We start from the raw sequence: 20,206 nt of genomic DNA on the forward strand, positions 1-20,206 counted from the left end.
ATATTTAGTGGAGTTTGCCATTCTATTGTCTGCTCCACAGTGACTCTAAGTGTAGCTATCTGGTCAGTGCATGATCTCTCTTTCCTGAACCCTGCCTGCTCATCTCCAAGTCTCTGGTCAATGGCGTCTTTCATCCGCTCCAAGATGACCCTGGTGAGAACTTTGCTAGGAATGGACAACAAGGTGATCCCCCTCCACTTGCCAACAGTGAAAGATCTCCAGATTTTGGCAACTTCACAAGGAGGCCCTTCTTCCAATCTGATGGGATCTCTCCTGTTCTCCATATCAAATTCAGCAGTATATGCAGATGGTCCACCATAACCTCTCCACCCTCTTTCAATGCTTCTGCAGGAATGTTGTCTTCTCCAGCAGCCTTGCCGTTCTTCAGGCTTTTCAGGGCTTTTCGAATTTCTTGCTTGGTGAGTTCACCTATATTGATGTTGAGTGGGTCTCCAGGCTCCAGGTCAGGTGGTTTCTGTGGTGGTGGTCTATTCGATACTTCCTGGGAGTGTTCCTTCCATCTCGCCAGCTGATCTTCAACCGAAGTGAGCAGATGGTCTGTCTTGTCTCCAACAGGTCTGTTGAAATTGCTTTTCTTCCCTCTCAAAAGTTTAGTTGTCATCTAGAGTACCTTGAGGTCCCCTTTACTGGCCGCTGTTTCTGCTTGCTCTGTTATTTCATTGAAGTATGACCTCTTGTCCTTTCTGAGCTGTTTCTTCACCTCCTTGGCCATCACGTTGTACCTGTTGACGGTGATTTGTTTCTGTTGCCGGGTTCTGGCCTGATTCAACTCCTGTTTGAGCATTTTCCTCTCCTCCACCTTCTGCCATGTCTCGTCCCTGATCCAAGGTTTACTGTTGACTGGTGGTCTTCCCAGTACTTCTTCGCAGGCTCCTACAGTGGCCTGCTTGAAGGTAATCCAGGCGTATTCCGCTGTTCTCTCATCTTGTTCCTCTACTTGAAGAACCCCAAAGTGGTTTTGCAAGATGATGTGGAAATCTTTCTTGTTCTCTTCTGTCTGTAGTTTTCTAACATCAAACTTTATTTGCATGTTCTGTTGCTTCTTCTTGGCTGACAGCTTCATCTTCAGCTTTGCAGCAACCAAATGGTGGTCAGATCCAATATCTGCTCCTCTTTTGGCTCGCACATCTTGCAATGAACTTCTCCAGCGCTGGCAGACTATGACATGATCAATCTGGTTCTCTGTTTGATGGTCAGGTGAGACCCAGGTTATCTTGTGGCAGTGTTGGTGGGGAAAGAGGGTACCTCCAATGGTTAGTTCGTTGAAGGCACAGAAGTCAATAAGGAGTTCTCCATTTTCATTCATATTCCCTAAGCCATTCTGGCCCATCTCTCTCTCCCTGCTAGTGTTATTGCTGCCTACTTTGGCATTCAGATCTCCATGACGATCAACATATCTTGCTTAGGTACCTTTTCAACTACTGCTTGAAGCTGGGTGTAGAAGAGATCTTTTTCTTCTTCCTCTGCGTTGTTAGTTGGGGCGTAGCACAGGATAATGGATACCTTCTGGAATCTGGACTCGAACCTGGCTTTGATGATACGGTCGGACACTGGTTCCCATTCTATCAAACTTCTGGCTGCTTCTTTAGACAACATCAGGGCCACACCAGCTTCTTGCGGGTCTTCCTCTTTTTCTTTGCCGGAATAGAGCAGAGTTTCTCCCGTCTGCAGTTTGGTCTCACCAAAAGTATTCCAACTTGCTTCCACATGCCCAGGAGGTATTGGTTCTTTTCCTTCATTGCCTGTGCACACCTACCTGTCTCCCAAAGCGATCTCACATTCCATGTTCCGATTAGGATAGATTTCTTCTGTGAGAGCAGCTTTGGAACCTCCATTATGGTTCTCCTCGGGTAAAGGAGGGTTGTCAGCCCTGCAGCTTCCTGATGGGTTTGGTTGCAGCGCGTCATCAGCCTCCTGAATGGGGCCCTGCTTTTCCCGAGATCTGGGTTAGTGGTTGACAATCTGTTGACGGTTTCTGTAACAATTGCTTGTTTTATGTGAACGGATTGTTAGCCCATTGCACAACCCCCAACCTGGAGGACCAGGGGTTTTCTGTCGGGGTCACCTTCCCCTAGGCGATGGCATTTCCATGCTAATGAGCTCCACCTGCCCAGGTTTGAAATCAGAGTTTACCTTCTCCTAGATAGGCTGCCATCCAAGGCTAACGAGTCCTATCTACCTGGGTTTGGAATCGGAGTTCCTTCTCCTAGGCTATGTTGGTTCACGGCACCTTCTTCCATATTATCCGGTGCACCCCTCACACGAGGGATCCCCCATCTGCCACCCAGGGGACGCGCCTCAACACCATGTAGCCCCAGCACAAGGTGAACAAGAAATAATAGATGATATTTCTTTGATGAATTCAGGTAAAGCACCTGGCCCAGATGGTTACACAATCCAATTTTTTTAAATCCTTCTCTATTATACTTTCTCCCTGGTTATGTAGAATCTTTAAGGATACGTTACTTAAAGGTAAATTACCACAATCTTTTTATGGTGCCTCTATTTCCTTAAGTCTTAAATAAGATAAAGATCCCACTGAATGCACATCATAGAGGCCCATATCCTTACTGGAAGTGGATTTTAAGAAATTTTCTAAAATATTGGCAACTAGATTGGAGAATGCATTGCTTCCAAATTATTTTGTTTGGTTAGACCGGATTTACAGTATTAAAAACCACTATTTGTTCTTTAATATTGGGAGATTAATGAATATTGTTTATACTCCCTCATCTAGAACTCCAGAATGTGTCATCTCATTGGATGTCGAGAAAGCATTCGAAAGAGTTGAATGGCCATACTTATTTAGTACGCTTGAGAAATTTAATTTTAGCCCACAATTTATATCTTGGATTAAATTGATATATTGTACCCCTATGGCTTTGATACCTACCAATAGTGTAAGATCTCCTTTTTTCAGTTGTTTTGTGGCACTAGGCAAGACTGTCCTCTTAGCCCATTGTTAATTGATATTGCCCTGGAACCTTTAGCTATTGCTATTCGTGACTCACCTGGTATACTTGGCATTTCCCGTGGGAATATGATACATAAGTTATCATTAGATGCAGATGATTTGTTACTATATTTTTTGAATCCTGAGAATTCCATTCCAGCTGTTATATCCTTGCTCACTCAGTTTGGTAACTTTTCTGCTTACAAACTGAATCTTAATAAGAGTGAACTTTTCCCTTTAATATGCAAGTTCCAATTTATAGACATTTACCATTTAGATTAGTTACAGATTATTTTACTTATCTAGGTGTTAAAATTACTAGAAAGCAAAGGGATTTATTTAACGTCAATTTTTTACCATTAATAGACTAGGTCAAACAATCACTTACTAAATGGTCCTCACTGCATATATCACTGATTGGTCGAATTAATGCTATTAAGGTGATTATTTTACCTAAATTTTTATATATTTTTCAAGCAGTACCAACCTTTATTCCTAAATCCTTTTTTGATACTATTGACTCTAAAATTTCATCTTATATATGGGAGAAGAAAAATCCTAGGTTAAGTAAAAATACTTGCAGAAATCCAAAAAGAACGGCAGTCTGGCACGGCCGAATTTAAGATTTTATTGTTGGTTAATTAATATTCAATATTTAATATTGTAGACACAAAATGTGGATATTAATGTCAGTCGGCAATGGGTTAACCTTGAATGTAATTCAGCACAAGGATTTTCATTGGTTTCCATCTTAGGGACTTCGCTTCCCTTTATTCTTTCTAAATTGAATAAACAAATGGTTAATCCAATAATTAAACATACATTACGAATATGGATTCAGTTTCATAAATTTTTTGGCTTGAATAAATTTATTTTATCAAGTCCTATTATATCTAATTTTTTCTTTCAACCCTCTGTCATGAATCAAGCCTTTTTGGTATGGGAAATGAAGGGTATAATATGTCTTCCTGATTTATTTTTGGATAACTGTTTCATGTTTTTTGAACAGTTGTTTAATAAATACAATTTGCTCAGATTCCATTTTTTTAGATATTTACAGATCAGAGATTTTTTGAATACGATGTTACCTACTTTTCTGATTTCATAACCAATTGATATCATGGGAAAAAATTTAGGCTTAAACCCTTATCAAAAGGGTTTAATAGTAATCATCTATGATATGATTATGGAAATACAGTCAGACTTATCCAATAAAATTAAAAATGAATGGGAGAAGGAACTTCAACTTTCTTTACCTATAGAGAAATGGGAGAAAATATTTCAATTTTAACTTTTCTTTTATTTGTGCTAAACATACGTTGATTCAATTTAAAATAGTGCATAGGGCTCATATGTCTAAAGATAAATTAGCTCGTTTTTATTCTCATATAAATCCAATCTGCGAAAGATGTCATTTGGAGGTAGCCTCTCTGACTCATATGTTTTGGTCTTGCCCTCTTTTGGAAAGATATTTTTGATATATTCTCTATAGTTTTGCACATTGATTTACAACCTCACCCTATTACTGCAATTTTTGGCTTACCAATGATTGATCTGCACTCTTCAGCTTGGCGGATGATTACATTTGCTACTTTAATGGCTAGAAGACCTATTTTATTGAATTGGAAAGAGATGAATCCTCCAACTACATCTCAATAGTTTTCCCAAACCATATCCTGTTTAAACTTAGAAAAAATTAGAAGTGGTACCTTTGATCCCTGGGTTAAATTTGAAGAAACTTAGAGTCCATTTATCCAATACTTTCATTGAATGTAATTTGACCTTTTTCCAATTCCTTTATATTATTTATTAATCTGAGTAGCGGAGCGGAGTTGATGACATTGATGATTTTATCGGATTTAATAGAATAGCCCAGCTTTGTTTAGTTTAGTTTACTTTATTTTTGATTTTTCAATTTGGTATTTTTTCCATCTTTTTATTTCTTTGTATCTTGTCTATATTAAGAGTTTGGGAGGTCAATGATATTGGTGCTACCTAATGGTTTCTACTCACATGTGTTAATTGCCAACAATGTAATCCCACTCACTTTGTACTATTATGACCGCTATGTATTTGTCTTTGAAAAATTCAATAAAAAGATTGAAAAAGAAAAAGAAAAGACTGCTTTAGGGACTCCAGCTCCAAATTTTTCCCTGGGGTTTACTCCCAAACCCTTCCCCATGAGTGGGTATAGCAGCAAGGCATGTAAAATTTGAGATCAGAGTTTCCCATCCCCTAGGAGAGCTGGAACCCACAGCTGACAAGCTCCATCTGCCTGAGGCGACTAGTTTTAAGTTGCCAGTAACCTGGCTTTGCCCCGTCTCCTGTCAGAAGAAATGGTTCCACCAGGGTTAGTAACTAAGCCAAAGGTGACCAAGGGCTGGACTGGGTTGTCAAGAGTTTATTTGTGACTCATGCTTTTTGAAACATTTAATGTGCAATGGGAGCTTGTTCCCACTACATACCTTTAGGAGCCTCTTTTACTCCATCCAGATCAAAAGTATAATTGTGGAACCCACATTGGCCCAAGCTGCATCTGCCTTCTGTGGGGTATACACAAGAACAACACAGAAGAAAGAGGAACTAATCACCCAAAGTGCTGATGGAGCTCCGCAAGTCAAGCAGCAGCTACGGGAGGGCATAAATGGTCCATATTTTGGCCAAGATGCTTGATGAAGACTGGAAAGGAAGGAGGCAGAAGCCACCCAATGTACTTTGGCTTCTCTATGCTCTCCCCGCCCCCGCTTCCTTTCCAGTCCCAATGAAGGGATTCAACCCAAAACATCAACTATTTATTTCCCTTCATTTCACTGTCTGACTTGCTGAGTTGCTCCAGTATTTTGTTGTGTGTTACTCATGATTTCCAGCATCTGCAGAATCACATGCTCAGAACTAGTAGCCTCCTGATCCGAGAAGCTTACCATATTGAGTAAATTCATGGCTGATCTACTCCAATGAAACAGTCTGGTTTCCTCGGCTGCGTAAGTCCAGGGAAGTCAATCTCTGGCCCTGAGAAACGCGTGAGATTGAGGCATGAGCCCACCTTAAAACCACCTGTTTGTGTAGATGCTGTGTGTTTCATTACCCTGTTACAAGTAAGGACCACAAAATAACAGACAATACACTGTATACAATTAAAAGATTTAGCTTTATAATTCATAATTAGACTAAATGGCTATTATCGAAAAAACAAAAAAAGAAAAGGGCCTATTTTAATTGTAGCCCCCTGGCACGCCTTAGGCTCATTCAGCTTGGTTCCATCTAGGGGGAGCAGCCTTCGGCCCCGCCAAACTGGACAATCAGCTTGTGTGGATGCTGTGTGATGTCCCCACCCCGCCAATTAACAGACAGTACACCATATGCGATTAAATTATTACACTTTATAGATATTACTAGAACTAAGTGATTAATAACAATATATATGAAGGAAAAGAAAATAAAGAAAAGGCACCAAACTTATCAAAGTCCAAATCACTTCATGCACAACAGTTGGAGATCAATTAACAAAGTCTTCGGGCCACTATTCGATCCCTTCCGTCCTCCTCGACTCGTAGCTCAGGACCACCCGAAGTGATCAACCAAGCACGTCTGCCTTCGTCTCCTCTCCTCACCAAAAATCCTGGCCTCGGACCCCTGGTTGGGGTTTGTTCCATCGCCCAGCTTACAGCATCGCATCCTTTCTCTCACCCCTCGTGCTGACTCCCCAAATCCCTGCCAATAATAGTTTACAGACCCAGAAGAGCCAAGTAACATTAATCCCAATTGGTTAACAAATGAATACAATTCTCATTATCAGTAATTCTAAACCCAAATAAGCTGCGAGAGAAAGCACTTATCATAACAAAGAAGCGTTCTTACTTTTAACAAAACAAAGAAGCTATTTTGATTAACACACGCAGTAACAAAAAAGAAAAAAGCCCTCACAAAGAAGAAACCCCCCTTACACCCTCCCCCCACCAAATTTAGTCATGTCCTCATGACTGCTAAATAACTCGCCGCCCTTTCTGCCAACACACACCCTAACCCAGGAACAAACAGGACATTGCTCCCCACACAGTAAACCTCACACCCTGTTCCTCAGGCGCTACATAGTTCAACCCACTCTGTGTGAGAAAGTTTAGGAATCTCTTCAACAAGTAATGAGGAGTTTGCAAAGAGTGGCATATAGCACACCCCTATTTCCTCATCCTCAGTCCATATGACACTCAGGTGGGGTCCAGTCTAATCCTTCAGTTTCCCCCCCCCCCCATCACCGCAGAGTTCTCTTACTCAGTGTAGGGTCCAGCTCAGACCCTGGGTCAGCACGCACCTCTTGCCCCAGAGGTAGAAGGTGGCTCCAATGGGGAATCTTAACAGCCCCATTCCTATCCTTTGATTTCACCCTGAAATTGGTACATTTGGCATCTAACTCTCCTCTACATTGGCCTTAGCTGCCCAGCTGTCAGCCAACTTATGCTTCCCAAGTAGGCCCAAATTCCTTATGAGGACTCAGTCCCCCGGTATGAGTTGGGAGAATCTTACCTTTTGATCATACCTCCTCTTATTTCCTTGATTCTGCTTGGTAGCTGAGACCTCAACTAATTCATAAGCCTTTTTCAGCTCCCTTCTCATATCAGACACATACTTGAGATAAGTCTTCTGTCGCAGATCTTCCCCAACTGTTCCAAAACAGAGGTTGATGGGCAACCTTGCTTCATGCCCAAACATCAGATAATACGGTGGGTATCCAGTAGCTTCATTCTGTGTACAGTTGTAGCAGTGGACCAGATGTCCAATATATTGACTCCACTTGTTCTTTTTGCTGATCTCCAAGGTTCCAAGCACGTCTAGCAATGTCCAATTGAACCTCTTGGGCTGGGGATCACCTTGCCGATGATAAGGTGTACACTTGACTTCTTGACTCCAAGTATGCTCAGTAACTCATGTATGAGCCTACTCTCGAAATCCCTGATCACTGTGTACCCACCTGGGGAGGCCATAGTAAATGAAACTTTGGCCACAGTGGACACAATCCTTGGTAGGGAAGGTTTGTTCGTATCTGGTGTAGTGATTCGTAATCACCAGGACATTTGCCATATTGCTGGCATCTGGCTCTATTTACAGGAAATCCATTTACACCAGGTCAAGTGGCCCCATACTCTACAAGTGGGACAATGGAGCGCCCCTCGTAGGCAGAGTCTTCATCCATAGGCACTGAATGCACAACTTGCAGTATTCTCGGACCTTTGGCTTCATTTGGGACCAGTAGAACCAATCTCTGAGCAATCCATTGGTCTTTTCAACCCCCAAATGGCCAGAATCATCATGAAGTGACTTCAACACAATCCTCTGTTACCTCTCAGGCAGAACCAGCTGGGAATGGTGAAGCTGGTCCAGAGGCGATCGTGACTCATTGTAGGATCTGGTTCCTCAACTTCAATCTGGGCCATTCTCTCAGTAATGGAGGCACTGCAGTCTGTTTTGTCCTCTCCGCTTAGGCCATGTTGACCGCTGACTGAATGGTACTGATGTCCGAGTCATCTTGCTAAGCAGCTGCCACTTCCCCAGGACTCAATTCCAGAAACTGGGTTGTCTTCAGAGCAGACAGGTTACTGTAAGCTTGTGGAATGACACCATCAGAAGCTCGCAATTGATCTACCGCTTGATCCAGCCCTTGTGTTCCCTCTGTCTTCTCTGTGATGGCAAACTGACACATGGCTTTCACTCACGGGGCAGGAACGCTCTCCCACCTTTCGTCCCTGACCAGTCCCTCATGCTCCCGTTGGGACAAAGCATCAGCATCAAAGCTCCTGCTCGTCGGCTGGTACTTCATGCTGAAATCATAGACAGACAACATTGCCGACCACTGATGGCCTGTGGCATCCAATTTTGCCGAGGTCAGGATATAAGCTAGGGGATTGTTGTCTGTCCTCACCTCAAACTGGACACCATAGAGGTAGTCACTCAACTTATCCACCAATGCCAGGAACACCAACCGAGTGTGGAATAGTTTTTCTCAGTCCGGCTGACAAACGTAACAGGTCTCAACCCTGTGCCCTGATCCTAATACAGGATATTCCTGAAACCCCCTCTGCTGGCATCTGTATGCAGTACATACGGCAATTGGGGATCCGCAAAGGCCAGCACGGGCTCTTTCATCAGCAGCTCCTTCAGCGACTGAAAGGCCTCCTCATGTTTCACATCCCATCTCCGTCTTTTTATGTCATCAGAACACTGCCATTCACCTAACAACCGAGAGGTCTGCTGTGCCCAAGTCTCATACTCCTCCTCCCCCTCGGATATGGGCTTCATCCCAGAGAACATTCTCAGCTTTCGATAGCTAGAACCCTCTGCCTAGACACCAGGCTATTTCATTGCCAGGGTGGTAAGGTCTGGCACCAACTCAGAATCCCACTCTTCACTGGGGTACTAATCAGACATTCCAAATCAGACCACTGCTTCCTGTCGCTTTGCAAAAACAGCTTGTGACTTGCCCCACTCACCTGCTCCTGGAAAGTATGGGCAGCTCACGGCCCCTCCGCTCCTGGGGCCCCAATAGTACTAGGCAGTTCTACGGCCATTACTTCAGAACTAGTCTGGACTAAAACAAATTCTTTGCCCGCCATTTTATCAAACTTATGCTCCACAATTGTAAATGTTCCTACAGCTTTAACAGTACTTAAAATTTGAATTAACAAATCATCGGGAGTATGAATATCTACCCCACTCAACATGCACATATTCGATACTCGTAATCCCGTGGATTCGCACGGCTCAACCCCAGCATCATCCATACCCATGTACTGTAATCACTTTACCGGACAATAGTTTAGCACAGACTTAAACACACAACCCACTGGATCAATGCTCAGGGCAATCACACAGCATCCAATGAAATTGATCCCGGATGAGCCCCCACAACTGAAACACTCTGATACCGTCGGCTGCGTAAGTCCAGGGAAGACAATCTCTGGCCCTGACAGATGTGTGAGATTGAGGCACAAACCCACCCCAAAACCCTGTTTGTGTGGATGCTGCATGATTTGTTACGCTGTTACAAATCAGTGCCACGAAATTACAGATAATACACCATATACAATTAAATGGTTTAGCTTTATAATTCTCAATTTGACTAAAGGATTATTAATGAAAGAAAAAAAAGAAAAGGGCCCACTTTAATGAAACAGTCTAACATGCACACGTTGGAGCTCACAGTTTCCCCTTCACCGATCCTCCTTCGATCTCACCCTGGGTTTCATCGAATCACAGCCCCACTCTGGGTCAAATCCTATGACCTCTTCTCTATGACGTCCTCTTTCTTCATCCCCTAACAGAAACCCCATCCAACCTTACTGACCCTCACCAGAGAAACATCCCCTTAATCTGACCATCCTAATTGGATAGCACACTGTTATTCTCCTACCTCTTGTTTCAAAAGTAACCCAAACAAGCAGCTTGCAGAGAAAAACACAAAATGAAATACAGAACAGAATAACAGTAAAAAATATGCACCAGAGTGTTACACGGGCCTTAACTTCCCCTCCATGCTAATTCCCCATTAATCTTTCAAACAATTCCAATCATCTACTCTCCATATCACTCTGGGACAGAGACTGATCTAGTCTCCATTTCTCCCTGGGGCAGAGAATTCCAGTGTTTTACTCTAAGAGAAGAAGTTGCTATATACCTCAGATTTAACAGCAACTGGCTCATTACCTTGAACATCTCCCTCTATTGGAAGTGTGGTCTACCTTGCTGAATCCCCTTAGGAGCTGATACTAGGTACATCTCTACACCTGCTCATTAATGCAAATAACATACAGCCCAGTCCATCACAGGTAAATCCCTCCCAACCATTGAGCACATCGACATGAAACGTTCCAGGAAAACTGCATCCATCATTAGGGAACCACCTGGGACATGCTCTCCTTTCACTGCTGCCATCAGGAAGAAGGTACAAGAGCATCAGGACTCACGCCACCACGTTCAGGAACAGTTACTACCATTCAATCAACAGGTGCTTGAACTAAAAGAGATAACTTCACTCAACTTTATTTGCGCCATCATTGAAATGTGCCGATGACTCACTTTCAAGGATGTCATATAACCATATAACAATTACAGTACGGAAGCAGGCCATCTCAGCCCTTCTGGTCAATGCCAAATGCTTACTCTCACCTAGTCCCACCGACCTACACTCATCCCACAACCCTCCATTCCTTTCCTGTCCATATACCTATCCAATTTTACTTTAAATAACAATATCGAACTTGCCTCTACCACTTCTACTGGAAGCTCGTTCCACACAGCTACCACTCTCTGAGTTAAGAAATTCCCCCTCGTGTTACTCCAAAACTTTTGATTCAAGATTCAAAAACTTTATTGCACCCTAACTCTCAACTCATGTCCTCTTGTTTGAATCTCCCCTACTCTCAATGGAAAAAACCTATCCACGTCAACTCTATCTATCCCCCTCATAATTTTAAATACCTCTATCAAGTCCCCCCACAACCTTCTATGCTCCAAAGAATAAAGACCTCTCTGTAACTTAGGTGTTGAAACTCAGGTAACATTCTAGTAAATCTCCTCTGTACTCTCTATTTTGGTGACATCTTTCCTGTAATTTGGTGACCAGAACTGTACACAATACTCCAAATTCGGCCTTACCAATGCCTTGTACAATTTTAACATTACATCCCAACTCCTATACTCAATGCTCTGATTTATAAAGGCCAGCATACCAAAAGCTTTCTTCACCACCCTATCCACATGAGATTCCACCTTCAGGGAACCATGCATCATTATTCCTAGATCACTCTGTTCTACTGTATTCTTCAATGCCGTACCATTTACCATGTATGTCCTATTTTGATTATTCCTACCAAAATGTAACACCTCACACTTATCAGCATTAAACTCCATCTACCATCTTTCAGCCACTCTTCTAACTGACCTAAATCTCTCTGCAAGCTTTGAAAACCTACTTCATTATCCACAACGCCACCTATCTTAGAATCATCTGCATACTTACTAATCCAATTTACCACCCCATCATCCAGATCATTAATGTATATGACAAACAACATTGGACCCAGTACAGATCCCTGAGGCACACCACTAGTCACCGGCCTCCAACCTGACAAACAGCTATCCACCACTACTCTCTGGCATCTCCCATTCAGCCACTGTTGAATCTATTTTACTACTTCAATATTAACAACTAAAGATTGAACCTTCCTAACTAACCTTCCATGCAGAACCTTGTCAAAGGCCTTACTGAAGTCCATATAGGCAACATCCACTGCTTTACCCTTGTCAACTTTCCCAGTAACCTCTTCAAAAAATTCAATAAGATTTATCAAACATGACCTTCCACGCACAAATCCATTTAGACTGTTCCTAATCAGACCCTGTCTATCCAGATAATAATATATACTATCTCTAAGAATACTTTCCATTAATTTACCCACCACTGATGTCAAATTTACAGACCTATAATTGCTAGGTTTACTCTTAGAACCCTTTTTAAACAATGGAACCACATGAGCAATACACCAATCTTCTGGCACCATCCCCATTTCTAATGACATTTGAAATATTTCTGTCAAAGCTGCTGCTATTTCTACACTAACTTTCCTCAAGTTCATAGGGAATATCCTGTCAGGACCCGGAGATTTAATCTCACATTCTCGATATTTATTGCTTATTTATTTTTTATTACAGTATTGTGTTTTTCTTTTTTTATTTGCACAGTTTGTTGTCTTCTGCAGATTGGTTGAAAGCCCTAGGTGGGCAGTCCTTCTTTGATTCTGGTATCTATATTTTATAGATTTGTTTAGTACTTTGATAATAAAATTTACTTTGAACATTGACTTTTAATCAGTTAATCATGTTTAAAGACCAGCTCATGGAGTTCAGGATCTATGTATTTAAATAGCAACTGCACAGAGTTCAGGATTCATGTATTTCAAAGCAACTGCAGAGATCAGGATCTGTGTGATTAAAGAGAAACTACATCTAGTTCAGCATCTGTGTATTTTAAAGCAATTGTACCCAGTTCAGGATCTGTATGTTTAAAGACCAGCTCAGAATTTAGGATCTGCGTGTTTAAAGACCAGCTCACAGAGTTCAGGATCTGTGTGTTTAAAGACCAGCTCACAGAGTTCAGGATCTGTGTGTTTAAAGACCAGCTCACAGAGTTCAGGATCTGCGTGTTTAAAGACCAGCTCACAGAGTTCAGGATCTGTGTGTTTAAAGACCAGCTCACAGAGTTCAGGATCTGTGTGTTTAAAGACCAGCTCACAGAGTTCAGGATTTGTTTGTGTAAAGAGCAACTGCACAGTGTTGAATGTCTTGTGCGTTGGAAAAAAAAACCAGATGAGCAGAGTTTAGGATTTGTGTGTTCAGGAATTGTTTCTTTACTGCACAGACTTCAGGTTCTGGGTTTTTAAAGAACACTGCACTGAGTTCTGTATCTGTGTGCTTAAAGAGTACAGGATTTATTTCTTGAAAGACCAGCTCACAGAGTTCAGGATTTATTTGTTTAAAGACGAGCTCACAGAATTCTGATCTGATTGTTTAAAAACCAGTGTACAGGATCTGTGTTTTTAAAGATCAGGCGCACAGAGTTCGCCTGTGTGCCTGTGTTTTTTTTTAAACAGCTTCAAGTTCCTTGGCATTCACATCACTGAGGACCTCATGTGGTCTGTGCACAACAACTATGTGGTGCAAAAGACACGACAGTGCCTCTTTCACCTCAGACGGTTGAGGAAATTTGGTAGGGGCCCCCAAATCCTATCAACTTCCTACAGGGGCACAATTAAGAGCATCCTGACAGACTGCATCACTGCCTGGTATGGGAACTATACCTCCCTTAATCGCAGAACTCTGCACAGAGTGGTGCAGACAACCCAACGCATCTGTAGTTGTGAACTTCCCATGATTCAAGACATTTACAAGGACAGGCATGTAAAAAGGATCATTGGAGTCCCAAGACACCCAACCACAAACTGTTCCAGCTGTTACCATCTGGGAAGCGGTACCACAGCATAAAAGCCAGGACCAACAGCCTCCAGGACAATTTCTTCCACCAGGCCTTCAGGCTGATGAACTCACACTGATTTGAGTGTATTCTATATTACATTGATTGTTCTATTTATTATAAATTACTCTGATTGCATATTGCATATTTAGAAGGAAATGTAACATAAAGATTGCAAGAAATAACGTCAATTCACTTCAATTCAATTCATCTGTGTGTTTAAAGACCAGCCCACAGAGTTTGGGATCTGTGTGTTTAAAGACCAGCCCACAGAGTTTGGGATCTGTGTGTTTAAAGACCAGCCCACAGAGTTTGGGATCTGTGTGTTTAAAGACCAGCCCACAGAGTTTGGGATCTGTGTGTTTAAAGACCAGCCCACAGAGTTTGGGATCTGTGTGTTTAAAGACCAGCTTAGAGTTCAGGATCTGTGTAGTTTGAAAGCAACTGTACAGAGTTTAGTATCTATGTGTTTAAAGAGCAACTGCACAGATTTTAGGGTCTGAGTTTTTAAAGAACAAACTTAAAATCAAGGAGGGAGCTTGAGACATATAAAGAAGACATAGAAGAATTCAGGAAGTAAATTAGGAGGACCAGGAGGGGCCATGAAAAGTTGTAACAAGTAGGATTGGAGCCTATCTTATGAATATATCAAGCAAGAGGTTAAGTGAGGAGAGCAAAGTTCCTCCTAGGATTGTTGGAAACCATTGTTTTTTAAAAGTCTTTTTACAAGATATTAGATGAATTACTGGAAGCCTGAAGTTGCAGTTTAATCATTTGTAATTGTTACAAACTCGTGTACTTTTCAGAGTACATGGTGAATGGTCCATACTTCCTGGCAGATTACCCACGTGATGTAATTGTACAACCATTGATTGGATTATTTTATCTAAGGAATTTTATCTTATTTTGACTATAAAGGTGATGGATTTTCAGCAGCACCATCCTTTTACATTCTTCTTCTCAGAATCAGAACCAGGTTCTTCTCACCAGCATGTGACGTGAACTTTGTTAACTTAGAGCAGATGCTTTTCATCCCTCATTTTTCATCTCTTTACCTCAGGGAAGAATCATCCCCCAACAGTGGTGTCAAGAAAACAACTTCTCCCTCGATATCGCATAAACAGAAGAGCTGGTTATGGACTATAACTCTTGGTATGCTGGCCTTAATAAATCAGAGCATTGAGTACAGGAGTTGAGATGTAGTGTTAAAATTGTACAAGGCATTGGTGAGACCAAATTTGGAGTATTGTGTACAGTTCTGGTCACTGAATTATAGGAAAGATGTCAACAAAATAGAGAGAGTACAGAGGAGATTTACTAGAATATTACCTGGGTTTCAACAGAGAAAGGTTGAACAAGTTACGTCTTTAATCTTTGGAGCGTAGAAAGTTGAGGGGGGACTTGATAGAGGTATTTAAAATTATGAGGGGGATAGAGGGGGAGAGTTGATGTGGATAGGCTTTTTCCATTAAGAGTAGAGGAGATTCAAACAAGAGGACATGAGTTGAGAGTTAGGGGGCAACAGTTTAGGGATAACATGAGGGTGGATTTCTTTACTCAAAGAGTGGTATCTGTGTGGAATGAACTGCCAGTAGAAGTGGTAGAAGCAAGTTCGATATAGTCATTTAAAATAAAATTGGATAGGTATATGGACAGGAAGGGAATGGAGGGTTATGGGCTGAGTGCAGGTCGGTGGGACTAGGTGAGAGTAAGCATTCAGCACAAACTAGAAGGGCTGAGAAGGCCTGTTTCCGTGCTGTAATTGTTATATGGTTATTACAAATTATTATAAATTACTAAGATTGCTCATTGCACACTTAGACAGAGATGTAACGTAAAGATTTTTACTCTTCATGTATGTGAAGGATGTAAGAAATAAAGTCAGTTCAATTCAATTAATTTGCCTAGTATTTGTAAGTTTATACTTTAAAACAATTGTTAAGAATTTAGATTGCTCGCCATTCTTTGCCCCTGAAAGAACCCCAAGGATCAGAAAAATAACAGAGATTTAATGCCAACACTGACGACTCCCCAGAAATAGCAACTCCTTGGGAATTGTAAGGAACTGCAGTGACACTGACTCAGTACAGACCTCGAGTGGCTGAAGTGATGATGACAGTAATAAGGTAAATGGTCAGGGCCTTGGCAAGATTTGCCACGAGGAGAGTGAAAACATGCGAGACTGTTGGAAACAGATTTGTCATCAACCACCAGATCTGGAAAAAAGTTGATAAATGGTTCAGGGAATTTCCACATCCTGAAACATTCAAATTTTAGTCACCATGCTGACAAGCTAGCAAATACACCAGCTGACACTATGCGTTGAGGGTGATGTCGGAGACGACAACCGGAGTTCATCAGCTGGTTGGGAGGCAAATAAGACTTGGTTGCAACGACAATCCCCAACACAGGCTGATTGGAAAGAAAAGGCTTCAGATAACGTTTCTGAATATGAATATCACTATAGCATAGAGGAGCGAGTATTTGGTCCATAATGACAGACGAGAAAGCTCTTTAACTCAACAACTGTTTTATTGTGATAGACACAAAACAGACCGGGCACCGTGACCCAGAGAGTGAACCCCACCAGTATCATAGAGACGGGGAAGTGACCATTACACACCTCGGTTACAGTTAGGGTGACCCACAAATACACAAGCTAATAACAGTATAACCCAAGCTCAAATGTAACAATAAATGAACTGGAACTTCCCACTGTAATTCCACAAAAGCATTTTAACACAAGAACAATAAACAGTGCTGGTACTTCTTCCTATAGGTGCTGCCTGGCCTGTTGCGTTCCACCAGCATTTTGTGTGTGTTGCTTGGATTTCCAGCATCTGCAGATTTCAACACACACAAAATGCTGGTGGAACACAGCAGGCCAGGCAGCATCTATAGGAGAAGTACTGTCGACGTTTCGGGCCGAGACCCTTCGTCAGGACTAACCAAAAGGAAAGGTAGAAAGAGATTTGAAAGTAGTGGGGGAGGGGGAAATGCGAAATGATAGGAGAAGACTGGAGGGGGTGGGATGAAGCTGAGAGCTGGAAAGGTGATTGGCGAAAGTGATACAGAGCTGGAGAAGGGAAAGGATCATGGGACGGGAGGCCTCGGGAGAAAGAAAGGAGGAGGGGAGAACCAGAGGGAGATGGAGATCAGGTAAACAACTAAATATGTCAGGGATGGGTTAAGAAGGGGAGGAGGGGTATTAATGGAAGTTAGAGAAGTCAATGTTCATGCCATCAGGTTGGAGGCTACCCAGCTGGTATATAAGGTGTTGTTCCTCCAACCTGAGTTTGGATTCATTTTGACAGTAGAGGAGGCCATGGATAGACATAACAGAATGGGAATGGGACGTGGAATTAAAATGTGTGGCCACTGGGAGATCCTGCTTTTGCTGGCGGACCGAGCATAGATGTTCAGCGAAACGGTCTCCCAGTCTGCGTTTGGGTCTCACCAATATATAAAAGGCCACACCGGGAGCACTGGACGCAGTATACCACACCAGCCGACTCACAGGTGAAGTGTCGCCTCACCTGGAAGGACTGTGTGGGGCCCTGAATGGTGGTGAGGGAGGGGGTGTAAGGGCAGGTGTAGCACTTGTTACGTTTACAAGGGTAAGTGTCAGGAGGGAGATCAGTGGGAAGGGATGGGGGGGGGACGAGTGGACAAGGGAGTCGCGTAGGGAGCGATCCCTGCGAAAAGCAGAAAGGGGTGGAGGGAAAGATGTGCTTGGTAGTGGGATCCTGTCGGAGGTGGCGGAAGTTACAGAGAATTATATGTTGGACCTAGAGGCTGGTGGGGTGGTAGGTGAGGACAGGGCTATTTATATTAGGGGTGTAGGAGGGAAAATCAGTGAAAGCAGGAAGAAGCAAGTTGCAAATATTCGAAATCGGGGGAGTGTAGCTTCCAGTGTATTTCTGGGTATGTCCAAATAATGAGGGCATGATCCTTGGAATTGACATCGTGAGGGAAGCAGATTCGAGAAAGGGAGAAATAATACGGACAAGTCAGGGGCAACGAACATGTACAACCAATAGAATACACAACATGGCAGTTCCCAACTGTGTGGGCTAGACACAAGCAAAATAGTGGTTGAATAAAGATAAACCCAGTTAAGACAGAAGGGGACCTGCATAAACCCCATAAGCAGTACTCCATAAAAACTGACGCGCTGACAGCTTTCCAGGGTGTAGCGAAGGAACTAAAACATCGGGGATCTTCAGAGAGACTGTGGCCACTACTGACTCACTTATGGCCAGTAAAGAAACCAGATGGGTCATATTGGTGAACAATAGACTGTACGCCCTTAATAAGACCACGCCCAGATTGCATCCCATCGTGGGAAGCCCTGCGACAATCCTGAGCATTAGGGTTTTTCCAGACCTGGATATTGCTAATGGATGTTGGGGACTCCCCTCAGCACCTGAGTCCCGTGACCGATTTGCCTTCAGCCTGGGTGGGCCAGACTCCCCCAGGGACTCCGCAGCAACCCAGCTAGTTTTCACCCTCAATCTAACGCCTCCCGGTTGACACACTTACAATATGCCGATGGTCTGCAGGTCACATCGGAAGCTGAAGCAGGTAATTTAGGGGCGCTAGCCAGTGCTGTAGAGATTCTGAGAGACGAGCTGGCAGCAATTAAACAAAAAGCTCAGAGTAAGGAACAGAAAGGCAATAAGTGGGCAGACATCACTGCGAGGAGGGTAGCAGAGGTACAAGAGGCAATTGAAATTGCGACTGTGCAGGAAGAAATACAGAAACCAGTTTAGTAACGTATATGAAGATGTGGAGGCAGAAGAGAAGGAGAAATAGTGAAGAAAGCAGATGACAACTGGACTCACGGGGAAGGAGGAGTCGTGGCACCACCATGTATTAGGCAGATACTCTGCTGAAGTTATTTCATGGGGTGATACATCGGGGAGGCAGAACATATTCATGACCCCCCAGCAGGACTGGTGGTGGTCAGGGATGGGAGGGGATGTTGAGGAATTCTGCCACCATTGTATCACTTGTGCCCAGCATCATCCTGGTAAGGGCAGAAAGCCACAGCTAGTTGATCAACCACAGCCAAGGGGACCCTGGGAAGATATCCAGCAGGACTTCATGCAGTCCCTACATAAAAGCAGGGGAAAAGCCACTGCCCAGTAACTGTGGATCACTTCACGGGGTGGGTAGAGGCTTTCCCAGCAAGGGACTGCACTGTCGGCACCGCTGAACGGATTCTAGTTCGGGAATTCCTCCCACGGTGGGGAACCCCAGTTCAGGTGGGTCGGATCAGGGTGACCAAGTCATGGTGAGGGAGCTGCCGGAAAGGCCAGGGTTTGCCTCCAGGTGGATAGGACCACATAGTACTGATAACCAATGATACTTGAGTCTGTGTGCAGACTGGGTGAGGCAGCCAGTGGAAACACTGGACTCAGGTTAAAGGATACGACTCAGCCTCCTGGTGCTCCCACAGACAGAGCAGGGGATGAAGTGTACCCAGTAACCATGTAATTACAGAGAGCCCAAGAGAGGAACACCAGACGGCCATACCAGCCCTGACAACAGCTGATAAAAACATACCCGGGTGTATCCAGAGATACCGACCACGTGACAGACGCACTGCCACCTGGCTGGTCGGAGGACACACCACACGCCAATCAACATTTGGTCCCTCCCAACTAATCAATGCACAACTAAATTATTGGTCACCCAATAATTATTATTATCCCGCCCAGCCCCATGCTTTAAAAGGTGAGACTTGCCCTTGGCTAGCTCTTGCTTACAGACCAGCTTATTGAAGGTAAGTGCATTGATTTATGTTTGGGAAGGTCTATCATTTGTCCTGGTAAGGGAGCCACAGCTATCCAAGGTCAAGGGGGATAGCTGTTGTAGTGCTTTTCCCTTGTTCTTTGTTTGTGTAACTGTACCCTGTCCCCACACCGCTTCCTGTGCATTGTAGTTGCTTGTGTTGACCCGACTTCCCCTTGTGAATAAATTCCTTATTATTAAAACTGTGTGTGTCCAGGCCTCTACTGTTGAGACTCAAAGAACCAGTTATTTTCCATCACAACATTTGGGGCTGCAGAGCTGGGTCTCTTAGGTTTTGGCTGGACACAAGCACAGGGGATAATGTTCTGGATTGAGGGGAAGAAAGCCAGTGCAGGCACCCAGGATAAGATCCCCGGGTGGGCTGATGAAAGGGAGGGATTTGAGAGTCTGGCCAG

Source organism: Hypanus sabinus, chromosome 6 (genome assembly GCF_030144855.1).
Source record: "Hypanus sabinus isolate sHypSab1 chromosome 6, sHypSab1.hap1, whole genome shotgun sequence".
Taxonomy (NCBI): domain Eukaryota; kingdom Metazoa; phylum Chordata; class Chondrichthyes; order Myliobatiformes; family Dasyatidae; genus Hypanus; species Hypanus sabinus.